This window comes from Pongo pygmaeus, chromosome 18 (assembly GCF_028885625.2).
Source record: "Pongo pygmaeus isolate AG05252 chromosome 18, NHGRI_mPonPyg2-v2.0_pri, whole genome shotgun sequence".
Lineage (NCBI taxonomy): Eukaryota > Metazoa > Chordata > Mammalia > Primates > Hominidae > Pongo > Pongo pygmaeus.
The window spans coordinates 50,095,196-50,120,301 of record NC_072391.2 but is presented as its reverse complement, the minus strand read 5'-3'; the positions used below and the strand labels follow the sequence as shown (position 1 = coordinate 50,120,301).

Below are 25,106 nucleotides of genomic sequence, written 5' to 3'. Positions count from 1 at the left end.
TAGCTTGATACATGGGGAAGAAGGTGATGAACAAGTCCACTGAAATGTTGCCCATCCAAGTCGTGCCTCTTCAAAGTACATTAAAAAATAATTTATAGGAAGGGAATATTTAATCCAGGCAAAAACACCTGGGACTACTAGGAAATATTCATGCACTGTGAGACTTAGAGGGAGGGAAATATTTTTGAGCATAGGGGGCACTCAAATCATATCACAAAGGTGAGCTTTACATCAGAGCTGCAAATTGCCTTTCCATAAATTCATCCATCCATCCATTCATTCATTCATTCATCCATCTCCATCCATCCATTCATGATTTCATTTATCAGCCAACATTCTTCTCCTTTGTGGTTAAACAGATAAAGCCTCTGGTATCTGTTTTAAATTAGGTCTAATGCCCGCATGGTCTCTTAACTCCACTCAACACCGGTTTGCAGCCTGACTGTGAATCCAGATGCCTCTAGGTGGCCGAGAAATGAGATGACCCAGATCCCTCAACAGCAGCCCCGGACTCTGCAATTTTCCATCGCATGTTCTGAATATAGCTTCCTTTCATGGCTGCTTAATTATTATGGCTTAGAAGACCATAATATTAAATTAAAGTGAAATGTAGCTGCTTTGCCAGTTTTCACACTGTCAGAATTCAGCTGATAACAACAGGATTCTTTGAGCATCTCCAAGTAAGAATTTGTTGTTGGTGACAGGGAGAAGAAAGACACAAAACTCTCCTTTCCACATTTGCCCTGCAGCCAGGCTGACACAACAAAAATGGAAAACAATTGGTACAGGCATAAAATTCTACGACAAAAGGAAACTTGTGAAATAGAGAAACAGATTTCTTGGGGGAAAAACATAACTTCCTTTGACAAAACACTGTATTTAGGAAAATAATTCTGTAGTTTGAGGATATTAAGTTCATTAAAAGTAGCAGGCTTTTTTGGTCTAGGGGAGATGGAGGTTCTTAATACCCTACACTTCCCCTCCCTCCAAACATTTCCCTTCAAATCCATATTAAAGTTAATCATCAATTGGAAGCCAGAAATGATATTGGAAAATCATTCTTTTACAAACGGAAACTATTATAATTTAAAAGGGTGCAAATGAAACCATACGTTTTCAGAAGGAGATCAATGAAAACCACTTTATTAGAAAATATAAATCACTTTTTAATTTCAGATGCAACAAGAAAAGAACTCATTTTTTCTGTTTCATTGAAATTGATTGGTACACCTGCAGAGAAAAGCAGCTTTATCATCTCGTTATCAGCCAATTAATATGCAGGTCTAAATGTGAATACTATTCCAGTTAACTAGAAATGGATGATTTTATTGAAGTCTTAATAGACTAGGAAAAGCTGCTTTCCACCCTGCTAAATGAGGTCAGTTGAGAAAAAAAAATCATAAGTGCATAACTTGGGATGGGTGGAATCTAAAACAATTTCTCTAACTCTTCAGACCACAGAGAAAGGAAAGTGAAGTGATGTGTGTGCAAGCAGAGGACCTGTTAGGTGGAAGAAAAATCAGAATATTGAGTTTTCTTTTAATTGAAAAGAAAGCTGTTTGGGTTTGATTCTGAAGTCTGACACTCTCACTATTCAAAACTTGACAGTTCTTAGTCATTAGTCTCATCTCCATTTTAATTAAAGGTCAAGCAGAACTGCAAAGTAGATGAAGTCTATGTACCACGCTCCCATTTTTTCCTTTCTGTGCTCATTTTCTTCCCTGCGATGTTCTCCCTGGCCCACCAAAACCTGTGGCATCCTCAAGTTTTTTCTTTACATTAAAAAATTAAAAAAATTAAGGGATACAAGTGTAGTTTTCTTACATGCTTATGTCATGTAGTGGTGAAATCTGGGCATTAAGTGTACCTACCTATCACCCGAATAGTAAACATTGTAACCATAGGTAATTTTTCAACCCCCACCCCACTCCCACCCTCCAACATTTTGTAGTATCCAATGTCTATCATTCTAATCTTTATGTCCATTTGTACCCACTGTTTCCCTCCTAATTATATATATTCTACTTTATTTATTTAAGAGACAAGGTCTCACTCTGTCACCTAGGCTGGAGTGCAGTGGCACAATCATAGCTCACTGCAGCCTCCAACTCCTGGGCTCAAGCGATCCTCCTGCCTCATCCTTCTGAGTAGCTGGGACTGCAGCCATGCACCACCATGTCCTAAAAAAAAAAAAAAAACACTTAGACAGTCATCCATAAATGAAAATATCCTTGGGTTGGCTCAAGAGTCTGATTACAAGCCTACAGCAATACAGTGGAGCAAAAACCAGAGAATGATCACTGAGGAGATGGGCATAGCTGAGATATCTGGAGCTGGCTGGAAGCAAAGATGCACGGTGGTGGCTACCAGTATCAGCCACACAGGACTGTGCATCAAAAATTGGTGCCACCTCCACTGTGAGCACACTTATGAGCTAGTGCCAAGAGAGATCCCTTTGACCATGACTTCTTCTGTGGGAGAAAAAAAGACCATGAGGACGCTGAAGCATTCAGCCCTGAAGACCCCAAAAGCTCTTGTTGCTGTTGTGGACACCCACAACTCTGGCCGTTGAGAAGTCCTGCAGTCTTCACCAACACTGACCTTAGCTGACAGAGCTGCACAGACTATGTTGCTGTGCCTTTACCAGACACAGTACCGCTGCACTCCACTCAGCTAGAGTCCTTATACTCACCCATAAGTGAAGGTCTTCTACTGAAACCAGTCAACAAAGTCTAGAGGAGGTGATAGCCCCATTAAATGTGTAGACATCAATGCAAAGCAACAAGAAACACACAAAAAATGAAGGCAACATGTCACCACCAAATGAACACAATACTTTTTCAGTAACTAACCCCCCAAAAAGAGAGAGACACAAATTGCTTGACAGGGAATTCAAAATAATTGTTTTAAGGAAACTCAGTATGCTACAAGAGAACACAGACAGGTCAACAAAATCAGAAAAACAGAAATTAACAAAATGACAGTTTAAGAAAGAGGTAGAAATCATAAAAAAGAAACAACATCAACAGCAAACTTGATCAAGCAGAGGAAAGAATCTGTGTGCTCAAAGGCAGATCGTTTGAAAATATCCAGTCGGGGAGGAAAAAGAAAAAAGAATGAAAATGAATCAAAAAGTCTATGAGATTTATGGGACGCCATCAAGGGAGCTAACATTCACATTATAAAATCAAGAAGAAGAAGAGATTGAGAATGAGGCAGAAAGTTTATTTAAATAAGTAATGGGACCAGGCATGGTGGCTCATGCCTGTAATCCCAGGACTTTGGGAGACCAAGTTGGGAGGATTGCTTCAGCCCAGGAGTTTGAGACCAGCCTGGGCAACATAGCAAGATCTCATCTCTAAAAATTAAAAATAATAAATTGGTCAGGCATGTTGGTGCATGTCTGTAGTCCCAGCTACTCAGGAGGCTGAGGTTGGGAGGCCCAGTCGAGCCTGGGAGGTTCAGGCTGCAGTGAGCCATGATCACACCACTGCACTCCAGCCTGGGCAACAGATCAAGACCTGACCCTGTCTCAAAACAACAAAAATAACAATGAATAAATAATGGCTGAAAACTCCCCATATCTGGGGAGAGATATAGACATTCAGATACATGAAGCTGAAAGATTTCCAAACAGGTTCAGTCCAAAGAAGACTTCACCAAGATTCATTATAGTCAAACTGTTAAAAATCAAAGAGACCCATTTTAAGGTGACATTATGGCAGATGTAGCCAGTCAGGTGCTTCTGGGCTCTGATCTCACCATCCAGTCTCAGTCGCCTATATATGTGAAAGCGCTCATCCAAGTGGGAGATGAGCCTGGTTTTCCAACAGTAAGACAACATATTTTTGGGTGGTATGTCAGCTTCCTGGTGTCTTTAGTTGTGCTTAGCACATTATGAGCATCAATGGGAGGCCTTAGCACACGGGAAGCATGAACTCCAAGGCTGTGTTCAGGAGTCCTTGAAAATATGATTCACGGTAAAGTTTTACAGCATTATCAGGAATGTGACAAGATTGAGGAGTTAGGACCTGGTAATGTACAGAAAGAAGTCTCATCTTCCTTTGACCAAGTTATCAAGAAGGCAATTTGAGAGATAATCACTCATTTTGCTACTGTCCTCATCACAAATCCCTTCCAAATTATCACCTAGGTACAATTCATTGGCAGAGAACCCAAGTACTGCAGACTTTGTGATTCCATAGCAACCATTTATCAGGGAGAGGGCATCCTAGGATTTTTCATGGGTCTTGTGCCTCAGCTCCAAGATGACATCATTTCTTTGTAACTCAGTAACTCACTGGCTTACCTCATCAATATCTATGTACTGAACAATGGGGTTTCCACCATGAATGAAATAAAGAATGATTCCCAAGTTGTTGCAGAAACTTTTGCCAGTATGTTGAGCTAATCTCTTGTGTTTGTCTCTAATTTTATGCCTGTCGACAGCCGAGGGCTTGCTGGTGGATCCTTTCCTTATTGCCCAATGTATACTTCTTGCATAGATTGTTGGTGCATGCTACAATACAGGAAAATATGAGCTGAGGAAAAAGCTTGCTTTTCTGGAAGGTCCCCTTTGGGAAGACTTATTATTGTGACTTGAGAATGTAATTTGAATATGTGGGACAGGGACAGTGATATTTCTATAGTCCCAGATGCACAGAATTATGGGAGAGAGTGTTGATTTCTGTACAACGTGGCATGCATTTAAAATAATCACTTAATATCAGGGAAGAATCAAAGAGAGAGAAGTTTGAAAGCAGTAAGAGGAAAGAGGTGCATATAAGGAGACTCCTTATATGACAGCCATAGAAAGCTGTCAGTGGGTTTCTCAGCAGAAACTTTGTAGGCCAGGAGGTAATGGAATGATATATTTAAAGTGCTGAAAGGAAAAACTGCCAACCAAAATACTTTAGCTGGCAAAGCGGTCTTTCAGAAATGAAAGAGAGGTAAAGAGTTTCCCAGACAAATAAAAGCTGAGGGAATTCATCACTACTATACCTGCCTACAAGAAATGCTAAAGGGAGTTCTTCAAGCTGAAATGAAAGGATGCTAATTAGTAACATGAAAACATAAAAGTATGAAACTCACCATTAAAAATAAGTGTGCAGTCAAATTCAGAATACTTAATACATTCAAATTCAGAATACTTAACTCCAGTATAAAGGTTCAAAAGACAAAACTATTAAAAGTAACTACAGCTACAAGAATTTGTTAATGGATACATGATATAATAAGATGTAAATTGTGACATTATAAACATTAAATGTGTGTGTGGGGTAAAGGTGTAGAGTTTTTGTATGCAATCAAAGTTAAGTTGTTATCAGCTTACAATAGACTGTTATAACTATAGTTGTTTAATGTAAGCTTCACAGTAACCACAAAGCAAAAACCTATAGTAGACACACGAAAGATAAAGAGAAAGGAATCAAAACATCTCACTACGGAAAATCATCAAATCACAAAGGAATACAGCAAGAGAGGAAGAAAGGAACAAAAAATCAACAAGACAGCCAGAAAACAATGAACAAATGGTAATAGTAAGTCCTCACCTCTCAATAATTACCTTGAATGTAAATGAATTAAATTCTCCAATAAAAAGACATAGAGTATCTGAGGGGATTAAAGCAACAAGACCCAATATGCTGCCTACAAGAGACTCATTTCAGCTTCAAGGACACATATAGACTGAAAGGGAATGAATGGAAAAAGATACTCCATGCAACTGGAAACCAAAAGGGAGTAGGGATAACTATACTCATGTCAGACAAAATGACTAAGCCAAAAACTGTAAAAGGAGACAACAAAAGTCTTTATATAATGACTTATATATAACTGTAAAGCGGTCAATGCATTAAGAGGATGTAACAATTATAAATATACATGCACCCAACACTGGAGCTCCTACATACAGAAAGCAAATATTAATTAATCTGAAGGGAGAAGTAGCAACACAATAATAGTAGGGGAGTTCAATAGCCCACTTTTATATATAAATAATTTTTCCATAAGTTATTGAGGTACAGGTGGTGTTTGGTTACATGAGTACATTCTTTAGTGGTGATTTGTGAGATTTTGGTGCACATATTACCCAAGCAGTATACACTGCACCATATTTATAGCCTTTTATCCCTTGTCCTCCCTCATGCTTCCCCCAAGTCCCCAAAGTCCATTTCCATTGTATCATTCTTATGCCTTTGTGTCCTCAGAGCTTAGCTCTCACATATCAGTGAGAACACACGATGTTTGGTTTTCCATTCCTGAGTTACTTCACTTTGAATAATAGTCTCCAATCTCATCCAGGTTGCTGTGAATGCATTAATTCATTCCTTTTTATGGTTGAGTAGTATTCCATCATATAAATATACCACAGTTTCTTTATTCACTCGTTGATTGACGGGCATTTGGGTTGGTTCCACAATTTTGCAATGGTGAATTGTGCTGCTATAAACATGTGTGTGCAAATATCTTTTCCATATAATGACTTTTTTTTCCTCTGGGTAGATACCCAATGGTGGGATTGCTGGATCAAATGGTAGTTATACTTTTACTCCTTTAAGGAATCTCCACACTGTTTTTCATAGTGGCTGTTCCAGTTTACATTCCCACCAGCAGTGTAGAAGTGTTCCCTGATCACAACATCCATGCCAACGTCTACAGTTTTTTGATTTTTTGATTACAGTCATTCTTGCAGGAGTAAGGCGGTATTACATTGTAGTTTTGATTTGCATTTCCCTGATCATTAGTGATGTTGAGCATTTTTTCATGTTTCTTGGCAATTTGAATATCTTCTTTTGAGAATTGTCTATTCATGTCTTTAGCCCACTTTTTGATGGGATTGCTTGTTTTTTTCTCACTGATTTCTTTGAGTTCATTGTAGATTCTGGATATTAGTCCTTTGTCAGATATATAGATTGTGAAGATTTTCTCCCACTCTGTGGGTTGTCTGTTTACTCTGCCGACTGTTCCTTTTGCAGTGCAAAAGCTCACAGTATAATAATGTATTGTATACTCAAAATTTGCAAAGAGGGTAGATCTTAAGTATTCCATACACACACATACACACACACACACACACACACACACACATAACTCTGTGAGGTGATAAATGTGGTAATTAGTTTGATTGTGCTAATCAATATAAAAAGTACACATATATCAAAACTCTACACTAAACACTTTAAATACAGACAATTTTTATTTGTCGATTATACCTCAATGGAGCTGGAAAAAAAAAAAGGAAAAACATAAAGCAGGGGATTGGCAAACTTTTTTGGTAATATTTTGAAAATATTTTCAGCTTTGTAGGCCACAGGATCTCTGGCATGAGTACTCAACTCTGCTTTTTAGCATGAAAACAGCCATAGACATAAACAATAAATAAATGGTGTGGCTATGTTTTGATAAAACTTTATTTGCAAAGCAGAAAGTGGGATGAATTTGGCCTGTGGGCTGTAGTTTGCTAATCCCTATAGTAACGGGGCTATAATGGTGGAATGTCAGTTGCCAAGGAAGAGCTGCAAGGAGAGATTGTTTTTTAGGAGATTAGGGGAGTCCATTGGGTTAGGAGACCTGTCTGGCATCCTTCAACTACTTTTGATTTTCTTGAAATTCACTTGTTCATTTATACATTTATTCATCTATTACTCAAGTCATTGACTGAAGAACGCTCTTTCCTGCTATCAGAATCTCTGTGAACAAGAATGACTCTGTCCATGGCTTGGGGCCCCCCAATGGCAACAGTTGCTGTTCCCGGTGATGCTCACTAACACTTCTGTGTTGGCTTCAAGCAGGCACCTTGTGATAGAGGCACTTTCTGTGGAGTGTGGAAGGGCTGGTTTCAAGTGCAAGAAATGGGTTTTGCTGCTGCTGCACTGTGCACTCAGAACATTGCAAATATGTTTAAAATAATGAGACCCATTTTCTATACTCAAACCAGTACTTACAGATCAATATAAATTTTATCTTCCAAAGTAGTTACTTGGAAGTCTTAATACTCCCAAGATATTGTTATTATTCCAAAAAGTTTAAAATTCCAGAGCATATGGAGTGCTCTTTCGAAGATTTTTCATTTAGAAGTGCAATATATTATATTACTGAATGTTTAGAAAACAGAGAAATGAAAATAACATCATGTATAATCCTAATATCCCAACAAAATGTAGCAAGTGCCTAGCACAGAACTTGGCATATAATAGGTGCTCAGAAAGTATCTGTCAAATGAATGCATAAATGTATATTTCTTTTGAAAATCCAGTGAGTGGCAAATATTTATCCTTTAAGGGTAGATTTCATTTTTGGAAATAGCGAATAGTTCTTTTAAGTCAATATGTTGACACAGGGAGTTATCAATATTTTTCACACTGTTCCTGAGCATAAATGAAGTTAAACTATGAAATATTGGGAATAACTGGGATGGTAATTAGAGGGTTTGAATTCTAGTCTGAGCTGTGATGTTAACATGCTCTGTAATCTTGGGAAAGCCAATTCATCCATCCATCCATCCATCCATTATGACAAACAACAGAGACATGGGCCCTGTCTTTTGGCATTTATAGCCTAGGAAGAGAGCAGAGTTTGATCCTTCTGTGGGGATAGGATTGAGCAGGGTTAGGGACATGTACTCTAAGAACTGAAGGACCCTTAATTTCCTCATCTGTAAACCAGGAGACTTGGGCTGGATGGTTTTCAAGACCCTTTCCAGTTCTGACATGCTATCACTATGATTTTATTGTTGCTGTTGATCAGAAAGCAATTTTTGAAATGGATCAGTTTCACCTGTGTATACATGTGCTGTAGATTTGGCTTGCAGCTTTTTAGGGAAAGTCAGCATGCTAGGAGCCCCTGTCTTTGATGTCTCTCCTTTGATGCTCAAGGGGCAAACTTCAGGGTAGTTTCTAGACAGCAGTTATTATATTGGATCTATTCCTGTTGTTGGCCGCCTACAGAAAGTTCTTACATCACTAAGGGGCTGCTGAGCAGTCTAACAACATGGATGTCATGAGGGGTGCTTCAATGTTAGCTACAGTGAGATGGCCTCTTTTCAACAGGCCAGGGCTAAATCCCATGACACCAACCACTGGTCTGAGGGCTTAGATGTGGTCATCACAGCTTTAGCTTTCTTGTTCAAATGATGTATGCAGATTTGTAAACTTTAGGCATCATCTCTAGCTGGAAGATGTGCTCTGACGATCTCTTCTACATATCTAATTATTTCAATTTTTGACAAATTTCTTGGAAGAATTATTTTGGCTTTGTGTACTTACAGTCTTCACAGGAGACTCACCAGTCACTGTAGCTGTGTGAGTTTGGTTAAAGTTATTCATCTTTTTTTTTTTTTTTTTTGAGATGGAATTTTGCTCTTGTTGCCCAGGCTGGAGTGCAATGGCACGATCTTGGCTCACTGCAACCTCTGCCTCCCGGGTTCAAGCAATTCTCCTGACTCAGCCTCCCGAGTAGCTGGGATTACAGGCATGCACCACCATGCTGGGATAATTTTGTATTTTTAGTAGAGATGGGGTTTCTCCATGTTGGTCAGGCTGTTCTTGAACTCCCGACCTCAGGTGATCTGCCTGCCTAGGCCTCCCAAAGTGCTGGGATTACAGGCATGAGCCACCATGCTCAGCCAGTTCTTTATCTTTTTAGGACTCAATTTCCCAATGTTTCTAATGAAAGAGATCAATTAGATCATCATGAAGTCTTTTTGCACCATTAAAATCCTACAGTTATCTAGAAATGACACCAACCAGCCATACTCCACTTTTCCATTTCAAAAGAATCTTAGAAAATAGACTGGAAGTGTAGAATGTTTTAATCTCAAGACTGGATAGGTATTAAGTATACTTTTTTATTGTTATTGTATTTTATTTAGAGATAGGGTCTCCCTCTGTTGCTCAAGTTGGAGTGCAGTGGTACAATGACAGCTCATTGAGATCTCAAAAGAGGGCTCAAGCAATCCTCCCACCTCAGCCTCCTGAGTAGCTAGAACTATGGGTGCATGCCACTACATCTGGCCAATTAAAATTTGTGTGTGTGTGTGTGTGTGTGTGTGGAGTTGTGGTCTCACTATGTTGCTCAGGCTGTTTTTGAACTCCTAGCCTCAAGTGATCCTCCTGCCTAGGCCTCTCAAAGCCCCCTTCTGGAGGGCAAAACAGCTGGAGCCCACACAGTTCCATGAAACTGCATCACCATTCCATCTCTTTTTCCTTCTCCTTCTCCTTTTTCTTTTTTTCTTTGGGGATTATAGGCCTGAGCTACTGTACCCAGCCTCAATTTTTAAATTAGTTTTTAAAAAGTTGTTTATAAAAGTAATACTAATCAATGCAGAAAAGGTGGAAAACAAAGAACAGTAATACTAAACACACACGCTTATACAGTCCCATGTTGCTTAATGATGGGGATACATTCTGAGAAATGTGATTAGGTGAGTTCATCATTGTGTGAACATCACAGAGTGCACTTACACAAACCTAGATGGTAGAGCCCACTATATACCTAGGCTATCTGGTATAGTCTATTGCTCCTAGGCTACAAACTGTGCAGCATGTTAGTGTACTGAATACTGTCGGCAATTGTAACACAATAGTATTTGTGTATCTAAGCATGGAAAAGGTACAGTAGACCAGGTGCGGTGGCTCACACCTGTAATCCCAGCACTTTGGGAGGCCAAGGTGGGCCAATCACCTGAGGTCAGGCGTCTGAGAACAACCTGGCCAGCATGGCGAAATACCATCTCTACTAAAAATACAAAAAAATTACCCAAGCATGGTGGCGCGTGCCTGTAGTCCCAGCTACTTGGGAGGCTGAGGCACACTAGAATTGCTTGAACCCAGGTGGCAGAGGTTGGCAGTGAGCTGAGATCATGCCACTGCATTTCAGCCTGAGTGACAGAGCGAGACCCCATCTCAATAATTAAAAAAAATAAATAAAAGAAAAGGTACAGTAAAAAAAAAATCTTAGGGGATCACCATTGTATATGCAGTCTATTGTTGACTGAAATGTCCTTGTGTGGGGCATGATTCTGTGTGTGTGTATAACTTAGATCTTTGTGTTATACACCCAGAGACAGCCACTAGACATATAGATGAATCTACCTTTATTGATAAATACTATTTTGTCTATAGATAGTAATTAACAACATCATGAGAAATGAAATCATGCCCTACATATTTTGTAGCCTCCTTTCACTTGGCAGTATATTGTAAATATTTTCAACATTTACCTTTCTACAATGATTTTTAAAAAAAAGATTGAAAGGTATTCAGTTGAATGTCTACAGACAGTGACAACACTTTCAGACGTAACTTTCCCCTTCTAGAGGGCAAAACAGCTAGAGCCCACACAGTTCCATGAAACTGCATCTCACCATTCCATCTCTTTTTCCTTCTCCTTCTCCTTTTTCTTTTTTTCTTCTTCCTCCTCACTATTCTTTTTCTTCCTTTCCCACTTTCTTCTCTTCCTTCCTTTTTCTATTCTTCCTCCTTTTTTTAATCTCTTTCTCTTCTTTTGATATTATAATGGAGCTGGTCATTTGCAGAGATGTCAGGCCAGTAAGTAGATTATGTGAGTGAGTATGCATGCGTCTCTGTGTATTCTTTTTAAAATTTTAATTTTTAGAGGTGGGGTCTTGCTCTATTACCCAGGTTGGAGTGTAGAAGAGGCACAATTGTAGCTCACTTCAGCCTTGAACTCCTGGGCTCCAGTGATCCCCTGTCTCAATCTCCCAAGCAGCAGGGACTATAGGAACAAACCACTGTGCGTTGCCGCCTGTGTGTTTTGATGGCTGCACTGCTGTGCTTGAGTCTGCTGAGTTGCTAAAGGCACATCTTGGAGACAACCTCTGAAAGCCAATCAGTCTTCATGGAGTCAGGACCTCATTAGAGATATTCAAGGTGGTAGAAGTGGGTCTAATATAAGACAGGCCTTTTTTTCTTCTTTGGGTTACAGAAACACAGAATTGAATTAAATCATCTTTAGTAGTGAGCTCCCTGTTACTGGTTGCATTCCAGTAGAGGCCATTTGACCGCTTCTGGCAGGCATTGTGTTCCCAGACAAAAAAACCCCAAATTTTGTCCTGAACCAGATTTTCCCTGAAGCTTCCCCAAAACATTTTAGTCTAGCTATACCTTTAGGTTAGATTCAGTGACCTCTAAACTTCTTCCAAGTATAAGATTTTCTGATTCCATGATTTGCGACATAGACTTTTTCCCAAGATCCTAGTATTTAACTTCCTGAAATGGATGCTGGTTAAAAGGCTTACTTGGAAAAGGAGATTTAACTAATTGCAAATAATGAGATTTCAGTTTATTTGGAAATTTTAGTAGTTCAGGTTTTCCATACCCCTCACTTCCATAGGTATATGATGGGATGTTTTAATGATGAAAGTATTAAATACATGTGGAAGCATGCAGGGAAGATAACACACATATGTTCTAGACAGACAGATGTTAGTTTCTACCCGTGTGCTTGAATAAGCTACTAGGTCCTGCATGGACTGTCACACTAAAGACCCTTTAAATGCCTTGACTGAGCAATTTGGCTGTACCCCATTTTCCCATTTCCAAACATTTCAGATTCCCTTTGCTCCGTGAAATGCATGAAAGCTGCTTCTGACCACAGAGACTAACGTGCTATCCCTTTTATCTCCAAAACGGGCTCCCAATTGGTTCCAGGGAAAGTGATTTCCCCAAACTTGGCTGCCAGCTGTAATTGGCTTATATGTGACCCATCCATTTCTACATGCTCATTAGTGCTGGGTGCTGGGGTCTCTTTGGTCTCTGGCAAGCAGCTGGATGAAGCAGCATATGCTGGCTGGTGTGGTGGTAGAGCCCTTGGAATTAAGAGGTCTACCCTGTGTACTCCATGCCCTGTTGGATGAATCGGGACCAGTAAGGAGACTTCCCTGGAAACCAGGCAGACACTGGGAAACATTGGAGGAAAAAATACTTTGTCTTTTCCCCCTTTCCCTCATTTCCTTCTTCTGTTCTTGGTTCAGACTTTACAGCAACACATTATATGAATTGCTTGGGTTTGAACATGGCTTTGCCACCTAATAACTGCAAAATCTCGGACAAGCTTCTGAGAATCTCACTGCCTCAGTTTCCTCACCGGCAACATAGGAATAATAATAGCACCTACCTCATAGTATTGTTGTGAGGACTAAACTGGTTAATGTAAATAAAGCCCTTAGGACAGTATATGGTAAAGTCAGGAGGGCTGTGTAGATGTTTGCTAATACTTGATTCAAAGGACCCAATGGTTACTATGAACTGAGCACAGGCTCCAGGCTGGGGGCTAGGAACGTGCAATCCTCACCTTGGAGAGACTCATATTTGCTGAACCCCAGAGAGAGGTGATCGACTTTTCCCTTTCCTCATTTTCCTCCCCTCCGGTTTTTCTTCCCCTCCCCTTCTCTTCCCTTCTGTATCAGGTTTCTCTTGCTGCTGTAACAAACGCTCACCAACTTCCTGGCTTATAACTAAACAAATTTATTGTCTTACAGTACTGTAGGTGGGAACTCTCACTGGACTAAAACAGTCAAGGTGTCTGCAGGAACGTGTTCCATTCTGGAGGTTCTAGGGGAGAATTTGTCTCCTTGCCATTCGCAGCTTCTAGAGGCTACCTCCATTCCTTGGCGCAGGATCCCCTTCCCATCACTCTGACTTCTCTGATGCTCCTGCCGCCCTCTTTCTCACATAAGGACCACTGTGTTTACATAGGGCTCACCCAGATAATCCAGGATAATCTCTCCATCGCAAAACGCTTGATTGAATTGCTGCAAAGTCTCTTTTGCCATAGAAGGTAGAAGAGTCACAGGTTTTAGGATCAGGACATGGCTACTGGTGGTGGGGGGAGGGTGATTTGTTCTGCCTACCACATATTTTTCCTCCTTCCTTCCTTTAAAAAATGCTTGTCCTGTTCATGAGCTTCCTTGAGCCAGTGTGGAGCATCAGGGGAGCATGGTTCCAGGCCTGACACTCCCTCCGACTTGCCCTGCATGGAACCTTGGGTAAGAAATAACCCCCACGTCTGTAATACAAGAGGTTGGACTCATCATGCCGTACTTAACTTCACGTGTGCAAAAACACCATGTCCTTGATTTTCTTTTAATTGATCTGAGAACTTGATCTGATTCTGATGCTGCTGAGCCCCTGAGCCCCTGCCTTGCTTGCTGGGGGGAAATTTGCTCTGCTTGTTGGAGCGTTCCTCATTCCCCGTTGTTCCAAGCTTGTGGCTTCCCAGAATGCACACACATCAAGTGGGCTGCTCAGGTTTTCACACCACTGGTCTCTGTCCCAGCCCATATGGTCCCCTTTAGGTGCCATGTGTGTAGCTAGGGGACTTTGTTGGCTTTGATGACGCCCCTGCCTAGTGCCCCAGCACCCTGGGTGCATCTCATAGCCCTTCCTCCTTGAGGCTTAACCACCTCAGGAATCAGAGGCTGAGGCCCTGGACCCACTGACTTCCCTCCTGTCCCCAGTCTGGAGGAAACTTTTTTTTTTTAGGATATGCAAAACACATTTTTTATTAAATAAGTAAATGAATAAAAAACAAGTGTGAATGGATGAATAAATGAACGAGTGAATGAATGAATGAAATAGTAGGTAAGTATAATCTGGCTTCCCTTTAACTTCTTTTTTGTTTGTTTTCTTTTTTTTGTTATTATACTTTAAGTTCTAGGGTACATGTGCACAATGTGCAGGTTTGTTACATATGCATACATGTGCCATGTTGGTGTGCTGCACCCATTAATTCGTCATTTACATTAGGCATATCTCCTAATGCAATCCCTCCCCCCAACCCCCACCCCATGACAGGCCCTGGTGTGTGATGTTCCCCTTCCTGTGTCCAAGTGTTCTCATTGTTCAATTCCCACCTGTGAGTGAGACTATGCGGTGTTTGTTTTTTTGTCCTTGCGATAGTTTGCTGAGAATGATGGTTTCCAACTTCATCCATGTCCCTACAAAGGACATGAACTCATCCTTTTTTATGGCTGCATAGTATTCCATGGTGTATATGTGCCACATTTTCTTAATCCATTCTATCATTGATGGACATTTGGGTTAGTTCCAAGTCTTTGCTATTGTGAATAATGCCACAATAGACATACATGTGCAGTGTCTTTATAGCAGCATGATTTATAATCCTTTGGGTATATACCCAGTAATGGGATGACTAGGTCAAGTGGTGTTTCTAGTTCTAGATCCTTGAGGAATCGCCACACTGTCTTCCACAATGGTTGAACCATTTTACAGTCCCACCAACAGTGTAAAAGTGTTCCTATTTCTCCACACCCTCTCCACACCTGTTGTTTCCTGACTTTTTAACGATCGCCATTCTAACTGGTGTGAGATGGTATCTCATTGTGGTTTTGATTTGCGTTTCTCTGATGGCCAGTGATGATGAGCATTTTTTCTTGTGTCTGTTGGCTGCATAAATGTCTTCTCTTGAGAACTGTCTGTTTATATCCTTCACCCACTTTTTGATGGGGTCTTTTTTTTTCTTGTAAATTTGTTTGAGTTCTTTGTAGATTCTGGATATTAGCCCTTTGTCAGATGAGTAGATTGCAAAAATTTTCTCCCATTCTATAGGTTGCCTGTTCACTCTGATGGTAGTTTCTTTTGCTGTGCAGAAGCTCTTTAGTTTAATTAGATCCCATTTGTCAATTTTGGCTTTTGTTGCCATTGCTTTTGGTATTTTAGACATGAAGTCCTTGTCCATACTTACGTCCTTAATAGTATTGCCTAGGTTTTCTTCTAGGGTTTTTATGGTTTTAGGTCTAACATTTAAGTCTTTAATCCATCTTGAATTAATTTTTGTATAAGGTGTAAGGAAGGGATCCAGTTTCAGCTTTCTGCATATGGCTAGCCAGTTTTCCCAGCACCATTTATTAAATAGGGACTCCTTTCCCCATTGCTTGTTTCTGTCGGGTTTGTCAAATATCAGATTGTTGTAGATGTGTGGTATTATTTCTGAAGGCTCTGTTGTGTTCTATTGGTCTATATCTCTGTTTTGGTACCAGTACCATGCTGTTTTGGTTACTGTAGCCTTGTGTTATAGTTTGAAGTCAGGTAGCATGATGTCTCCAGCTTTGTTCTTTTGGCTTACGATTGACTTGGCAATGTGGGCTCTTTTTTGGTTCCATATGAACTTTAAAGTAGTTTTTTCCAATTTTGTGAAGAAAGTCATTGGTAGCTTGATGGGGATGGCATTGAATCTATAAATTACTTTGGGCAGTATGGCCATTTTCACAATATTGTTTCTTCCTATCCCCATGAGCATGGAATGTTCTTCCATTTGTTTTTGTCCTCTTTTATTTCCTTGAGCAGTGGTTTGTAGTTTTCCTTGAAGAGGTCCTTCACATCCCTTGTAAGTCAGATTTTATTTTATTCTCTTTGAAGCAATTGTGAATGAGAGTTCACTCATGATTTGGCTCTCTGTCTGTTACTGGTGTATAAGAATGCTTGTGATTTTTGCACATTGATTTGTATCCTGAGACTTTGCTGAAGTTGCTTATCAGCTTAAGGCCTGGTACTTTCCTCTTGCTACACTTGGTGCAACCTCATCAAGGGGCCTTTTACAAAGTCCAGGGGGAAAAGCATCTTTCAGGCAACTTCAGCTTTGTGCTTTCCAACATCAACTCCTCCTGAAGCACGTTTCTTCCTATCTGCTTGAAATAGTCAAACAGAAAAAAAAATTAAACAATATAAATTCAGTTGAGTGGATCAATAAATTATCTTGCCTCAAATGGTTTTCTTTTTTCTTTTTGAGACAGGATCTCACTTTGTCACCCAGGCTGGAGTGCAGTGGTGCAATCACAGTGCACTGCAGCCTTGAACTTCTGGGCTCAGGTGATCCTTCCGGCTCAACCTCTCTGGCAGCTGGGACTACCAGAACAAGCCATTGCGCCCAGCTATTTTTCTTTTTTTTTGCAGAGACGAGATCTCACTATGTTGCCCAGTCTTTGAAAGTTTTCAAACAGTATTCCACAGATCTCCTTGGTTCCTCGGAGCAGAGATCTAATGGGTGGAGTCCCAGATCTGCCTTTCTCACTTCAGTCAGAGCAGCCACTGTGATGTCAGTTTTATGTACTGAAGATTCTCCTAAGATTTTATTTAAAGGAAGGATTCTGTGGTTAAAAAATGTTTGAAACCACTGGAGTAGATGATCTCTGAGGCCTCAGTGAGTTCTAAGGTGTATAATTTTTATATGTTTCAGCAAATTCATTAGTCTTGTGAAGAAATCACTTATTCTCTATCATCTGGTTTTCTATTTAGTCAGAGTCCTCTGTTAATAAAAATGTCTGTACAATTTATCCACAGCACAATATTATTTGTTCATAATAACACAATATAAGACTTTGGGAAGCATAAAGTTTTGTCTGTATCTCTTATTTATTTTTTTAGGATGTGTTTTTTGACCTAGAATTATTTCATCAAAGGAGATGAACATTTAAAGATGATAGGATACACACACATGCGTACACACGTACAAACATAATATATATAAAATGATAGAATGCATGGTCATGGGAGACAATTTGGAAAATACAGAGCAGCATAAGAAGAAAATAGAGTTCACCAATAATTCCGGATTGGTCACTGTTAACGTTTTGGTATATTTTCTATCGATATTCAAAAAAATTATGTAAACAATGTATATGCAAATTATTAGTACAAAATGGGAATCATGCCATGTTTGTAGTTTTATGTGTTGATTTTTTCATATAAAAATCTCATGACCATTTTTCTTGCGTCATAAATTTTTTAAAAAACAGGATGTTTTTGGCTGGGTGCGGTGGCTCACGCCTGTAATCACAGCACTTTGGGAGGCCGAGGCAGACGGATCACAAAGTCAGGAGATCGAGACCATCCTGGCTAACACGGTGAAACCCCGTCTCTACTAAAAACACACAAAAAATTAGCAGGGCATGGTGGCAGGCGCCTGCAGTCCCAGCTACTCGGGAGGCTGAGGCAGGAGAATGGTGTGAACCTGGGAGGTGGAACTTGCAGTAAGCCGAGATTGTGCCAGTGCACTCCATCCTGGGTGACAGAGGGAGAATCCGTCTCAAAACAAAAACAAAACAAACAAAACAAAACACCAGGATTTTTTTTTTATTTTATTTTTTTGAGACAGATTCTTGCTCTGTTGCCCAGATTGGAGTGCAGTGGCATGATCTCGGCTCACTGCAACCTTCACCTCCTGGGTTCAAGTGATTCTCCTGCTTCAGCCTCGCAAGTAGCTGGGATTACAGGTGTGTGCCACCATGCCAGGCTAATTTTTTTGTATTTTTTTTTAGTGGAAACGGGGTTTCACCATGTTGGCCAGGCTAGTCTCAAACTCCTGACCTTAGGTGATCCACCTGCCTCAGCCTCCCAAGTGCTGGGATTACAGGCGTGAGCCACCGTGTCCAGCCAAAAAAATCACATGATTTTAATGAGTGCACATGACTCTATTATGTGCCATGTATTTTTTTTTTTTTTACCAAATTCCCTATTACTGGATATTTGAAATATTTCTAATTTGTTATGATTATCAATGAGCGTGATGAACATGTCCATAGACCAATCTTTACTTACATTTCTAAACATTTTCTGAGATAGATTAAAAGGTGTGAATTTACTGAATCAAAGGATATAAACTTTTTGCCAAAGGCTGTTGATATGTATTTCTAAAGTACCTTCCAAAAAATTTATATTGCTTTATATTAGGCTCTGTTGGAGTCTCGGTCTCACCAAATCTATACTAACAGCATCATTAAAAATTTACTGATTGTTAGGTGAAATGTTAGTGGGAGTTTCAGCGTCACGTGTAATTTGTCAGATTCTCATACTTTATTGCATTATTATTCTTTTCTGAGACTGGGTCTCACTCTGTCACCCATGTTGGAGTGCAGTGGCACAATCATGTCTCACTGCAGCCTTGATCATCTGGGCTCAAATGATCCTCCTGCCTCAGCCTCCCAAGTGGCTGGGACAACAGGTACATGTCACCATACTTGGCTAATTAATTTTTATTTATTTATTTATTTATTTATAGAGATGGGTCTCACTTTTGTTGCCCAGGTTGGTTTTGAACTGCTGGGCTCAAGTGATTCTCCTGCCTCAGCCTCTCTAAGTGTTGGAATTACAGGTGTGAGCCACCATGTCCAGCCATACTTTAAAAAGTGGCAATCTATGTAATTTTTAAATTAAAGGCACATGCCAGTATCTCCAATGGAGATTTTTTTTTTTTTACTGAAAACCAAAAAATGCACAAATAAGAACAGGTCTAAAATAAGCCAGAGTTTTTTTTTTTTTTTTTTTTTAAGACAGAGTTACGCTCTTGTTGCCCAGGCTGGAGTGGAGTGGCTCAATCTCGGCTCACTGCAACCTCCGCCTTCCGATTTCAAGCGATTCTCCTGCTTCAGCCTCTCGATTAGCTAGGATTACAGGCACCTGCCACTATGCCTGGCTAATTTTTGTATTTTTAGTAGGGATGGGATTTCACCATGTTGGTGAGGCTGGTCTCAAACTCCAGACCTCGTGATCTGCCTGCTTCAGCCTCCCAAAGTGTTGAGATTACAGGCGTGAGCCACTGCACCCAGCAGCCAGAGTATTTACATACAAAAATGGAAAAGGAGAAAAAAACCACAGTATTCTAATTCTGAGTGATCCAGTCCTAAGGTCTGAATGTGTCACCCCAAATTCATGCCTTGAAACTTAATTGCCACTGTGATAGTATTAAGTGGTGAGGCCTTTCGGAGGTGATTATGTCATTGAGGGTGATTCCCTTATGCATGGAATTAGGACCCTTAAAAAGGGCTTGAGTGAGGACGTTCATTTGTTCTCTCTTTTTTTTTTTTTGAGACAGTCTCGCTCTGTCGCTCAGACTGTAGTGCAGTGGCATGATCTTGGCTTACTGCAACCTCCACCTCCTGGGCTCAGGTGATTCTCCTGCCTCAGTCTCCTGAGTAGCTGGGACTACAGGCACATGCCACCATGCCTGGCTAATTTTTGTATTTTTAGTAGAGTTGGGGTTTCAACTTGTTGGCCAGGATGGTCTCGATCTCCTGGCCTCAAGTGATCCGCCCGCCTTGGGCTCCCACAGTGATGAGATTACAGGCATGAGCCACTGTGCCGGGCCTCAAAATACCTTAGCATGATTAGTGGGAGAGAAGGCATGTGCCAGTTAGTGTACTTGGTGGTCAGGTGACACATGAGCAGCATGTACACTCTGCAGTGAATGGCTACCACTCTATCACATGGAACCAGACTCCAGACAGAGGTGGCTGATGCAATATTTCTTCTTGCTTTTCTAGATCACCAGTAAAAGATTTGCTAATTAGCACACGGTATCAAAAATGGATTTTTATTGGCAAATCTAGTGACTGTTAATTAGTTTGCTGAATGTTCAATCTGAGCTTCAGATATGCAGTTTGGGCTAAAATATGTAGCTCAGAGTCATTCCTCTCTTTTGCATGAACTTGGCGAGGTTTGTAGCTTGCACCTTTAGGGATGGCACCTGAACTGGAACTGGATCCCTCATCAATCCTGTGTCCAGCCACTGGTCTAAGAGGTTTCTGATCATAATGATTCTAACCAACAATTTGTAAAATCTTGCTCTAATCTGCTTTGAATAAACTTTCATACAGGGAAAGATTAGAGCACCTGAAAGGTCAGAAACCTGGGACTTCATCAAGATCCGGAATGCACTGGATGAAGTGCTTAGTGCCTGCTTTGCTAAAGAATGTTTGTTTAATTAATGTTGGTAGCTGTGACTGTTGGCAACCCAGGTCAAGAGCTTTCTTTCAGAACTCAGAGGCGTTAGTGGAGGGGTTAGCCTGTGTGAGGTAAGGTCTGTCTGGCCCTTGCTCTTCTCCCAAGTATGAGGATGAATGAGGATGGACCAGCCCATCTGAGATCTACATCTGATTTAATTCAGGGAATCTCATTTGAATTCCAACAGCAGCTCTGGCTCTTAAAACATTAAAAAAAGGGCCGGGGGGCAGTGGGTCACGCCTGTAATCCAAACACTTTGGGAGGCTGAGGTGGGTGGATCACCTGAGGTCAGGAGTTTGAGATCAGCCTGGCCAATATGGTGAAACCCTGTCTCTACTACAAATACAAAAATTAGCTGGGTGTGGTGGTGTGCACCTGTAGTCCCAACTACTCAGGCGGTTGAGGCAGGAGAATTACTTGAACCTGGGAGGCAGAGGTTGCAGTGAGCCGAGATTGCACCACTGCACTCCAGCCTGGGAGACATGAGCGAGACAGTCTAAAAAAAAGAAAAACATACAAACAAAAAATAGTAAAAAAAAGAATAAGAAAAAGAAAAACAAAGAAAGAGAGAGAAAGAAGAGGTCAACTACTGCTTTTTAAGCTTCTATGTGCGATTTTAATTTTGAAGGATCCCTTCAATGTTAGACATCCATAATGGATGTAATATGGAAAGACAAACAAAGCCTGTTCTGGAACACAGAGGCGCTTGGTCCCTGGTGTGGCTATGTCAAGTTACTGAAAGGCCACGCTGGCTGTGACACTGAGCCCCACATTTGCATTTCTAACTGTGAGCTGGGAGCTGATCTGATGTATGAACAGGGAAGGTAGCTTCTCACCCAGAAAGTGTCCCCATGACCTTTTTCTGTCACCACCTCCTGAGAGCATGTTAGGAAACATTTTCTAACTTAGTTGGTATAAAAGGCCATTTAGTGCAATAAGCTTGAAAAATTCTGCAATATTTCTCCTGTGACACATGTAAATTCCGTGTCTGACACATAATGGGTGCCAAAAAATGTTTGTTCAATGAATGAAAAAGCTTGTTTTAGGGCTTACATTAATGAATCAAATATATCTTTCTGTCTGAATTTTAAAATCTCTATTTTCTTAAAGTCTAGGAAACATGTCTGATAGTGTCCTGCATTTTGTTACTACTGCTATTAATAATTAACAGTAATTGTAATGGAGAACATGTATTGTTTACTGTAAGTTGCTCTTTCTATATATTATATAATTTAGTAATCACAACTCAGTTCTATTATCATCCTCAATTTTAGATGAGATAATCAAGGCTTTGAGAAATTTTCTTGTCCCAAGTCGCGTGGCTAGAAATTGGTTGTTTTATTTGAATACAGGCAGTTTGCCTCTAGACCCCATATTCTTTTTTTTTTAACTTGTTTTATTTTAAAATTAGGGGTACATTGCATGTTTGTTACATGGGTATATTGCGCACTGGTGGGGACTGGGCTGGGCTTCTTGTGTACCCATTGCCCAAATGTGAACATTGTGTCTGATGGGTAATTCTTTCTTTCTCTTTCTTTCTTTCTTTCTTTTTTTTTCTTTCTTTCTTTTTTTTTTTGAGATGGAGTCTCACTCTGTTGCCCAGGCTGGAGTTTAGTGGCATGATCTTGGCTCACTGCAACCTCCACCTCCTGGGTTCAAGCAATTCTCCTGCCTCAGCCTCCCGAGTAGCTGGGATTACAGGCACCTGCCACCATGGCCAGCCAATTTTTATATTTTTAGTAGAGATGGCTTCACTATATCGCCTGATGGATAATCTTTCAATGCTTGCACCTCCCATCCTCCTCCCTTTTGCAGTCCCTGGTGTCTACTGTTGCCATCTGTTTGTCCATATGTACTCAGTGTTTAGGTCCCACTTAAAGTGAGAACACGTGGTATTTGATTTTTTTTTAATTTTTAAAAATTTCAATAGCTTTTGAGAGTACGAGTAGTTCTGGTTACATGGATGAATTGTATGGTGGTGAAGTCTAAGATTTTAGTGCACCTGTCACCCGAGTAGTGCACATTGTACTCAATATCTAGTTTTTTATCCCTCAACCCCCTCTCACCCTCCCCATTCTGAGTCTCTAGTGTTCATTATACCACTCTGTATGCCTTTGTGTACTCATAGCTTAGCTCCCACTTATAAGTGAGAACATGCAGTATTTGGTTTTTCTATTCCTGGGTTACTTCACTTAGAATAATGGCCTCCAGCTCCACCCAAGTTGCTGCAAAAGACATTATTTCATTCTTTTTTATGGCTGAATAGTATTCCATGGTGTTATATGCGCCACATTTTCTTTATCTGCTCATTGGTTGTTGTACACCCCATGTTCAAGCTCTACAGTTTCTCTCCTTTTGAAGTTATAAAATCTCTGTTATATAATGTCTTCTCTTTTTTTTTTTTTTTTTTGAGACTGGGTCTCACTCTGCTGCTCAGGCTGGAGTGCAGTGGTGTGATCATAGCTCACTGCAGCTTCTACCCCTTGGGCTCAAGTGATCCTCCCATCTCAACCTCCCAGGTAGCTGGGACTACAGGCTTGTACAACCATGTCCAGCTAATTTTTTAAAAACAATTTTCGTAGAGACAGGGGTCTCCCTATGTTGCCCAGGATGATCTCAAATTTCTGGGCTCAAGTGATCCTCTCCTGCCTGGGCGTCCCAAAGTGTTGGGGTTACAGGTGTGAGCCACTGTGCTCACACCTATAATGTCTTTTTAAGAGAATTTCTTTTTTTGCGGGGAGAATATCTCTTCTTTTACAACACTGCCACTTAGACTCCCTTGCTATTTATGGGGTTTATCATACTGAAAAAGTTAGTCTGTGTCTTAGTCTTAGCATCTGTGAAGATTAAATCTGTGGATATCTGATTGTGATCACAAGAATAATAACAACTATCACTTGTTGAGTGAATACTATATGCCAGACACCCTACACATTATTGCTAATCCTTTCAAAAGCTTTTTTACTTTTTAAACTTTTATTTTAGGTTCAGGGGCACATGTGCAGGTTTGTTCTATAGTCAGCTTGTGTCACAGGGCTTTGTTGCACAGATTATTTTGTCACCCAGGTACTAAGCCTAGTACCCAATAGTTATTTTTTCTGATCCTTTCCCTCCTCCCACTCTCCACCCTCAAGCAGGCGCCAGTATCTGTTGTTCCCTTCTTTGTGTCCATGTGTTCTCATCATTTAGCTCCCACTTACAAGTGAGAACATGCAGTATTTGGTTTTCTGTTCATGCATTAGTTTGCTATGGATAATGGCCTCCGGCTCCATTCATGTTCCTGAAAAGGACATAGTCTCATTTTTTATGGCTGCATAGTATTCCAAGGTACAGCTGTACCACATTTTCTTTATCTGATCTTCCATTGATGGGCATTTAGGTTGATTCCATGCCTTTGCTATTGTGAATAGTGCTCCAATGAACATTTTGTGTGCATATGTTTTTATGGCAGAATGACTTATATTCCTTTGGATATATACCCAAAGGGTATGCTGGGTTGAATGGTGGTTCTGTTTTCAGCTTTTTGAAGGACCACCACACTGCTTTCCACAATGGTTGAATTAATTTACACTGCCGTCAACAGTGTAGAAGCATTCCCTTTTCCCCGCAACCTCACCAGCATCTATTTTTTGGCTTTTTAGTAATAGCCATTCTGACTAGTGTGAGATGGTATCTCACTGTGGTTTTCATTTGCATTTCTCTAATAATCAGTGATATTGAACTTTTCTTAATACGCTTGTTGGCTGCACGTATGTCTCTTTTTGAGAAGTGTCTGTTTATGTCCTTTGCCCATTTTTAATGGGGTTGTTTGTTTTCCTCCTGTAAATTTGTTTAAGTTTCTTATAGATGCTGGATATCAAACCTTTGTCAGATGCATAGTTTGCAAAATTTTTCTCTCATTCTCTAAATTGTCTGTTTACTCTGTTGATAGTTTCTTTTGCTGTGCAGAAGCTCTTAAGTTCAATTAGATCCCATTGGTCAAATTTTGCTTTTTTGCTATTGCTTTTGGTGTCTTTATCATTAAATCTTTGCCATTTCCTATGTCCAGAATGGTTTTGTCTTCCAGGGTTTTACAGTTTTAGCTTTTACTAAAACTATAAAACTATTTAAATCTTTAATAGTTTTAAATAGTCTTAAAACTATAAGACTATTTAAGTCTTTAATCCATCTTGAGTTAATTTTTGTATCTGGTGTCAGGAAGGGGTGCAGTGTCAGTCTTCTGCATATGGCTAGCCAGTTATCCCAGTACCATTTATTGAATAGGGAGTCCTTTCCCCATTGCATTCTTTGGTCAGCTTTGTCAAAGATCAGATAGTTGTAGGTGTGTGGCCTTATTTCTGGGTTCTC

At 40.3% G+C, this 25,106-nt stretch overlaps 1 protein-coding gene and 1 pseudogene across 1 annotated transcript in view; both read left to right on the top strand.

Annotated features, from left to right (window-relative positions):
- Nucleotides 1-25,106, top strand: part of CHD9NB (CHD9 neighbor) — a 77,943-nt gene that overhangs the window by 37,846 nt on the left and 14,991 nt on the right. The gene's annotated exons all lie outside the window — the stretch shown is intronic.
- LOC129016083 (mitochondrial carrier homolog 2-like) lies at nt 3,719-4,611 on the top strand (annotated as a pseudogene).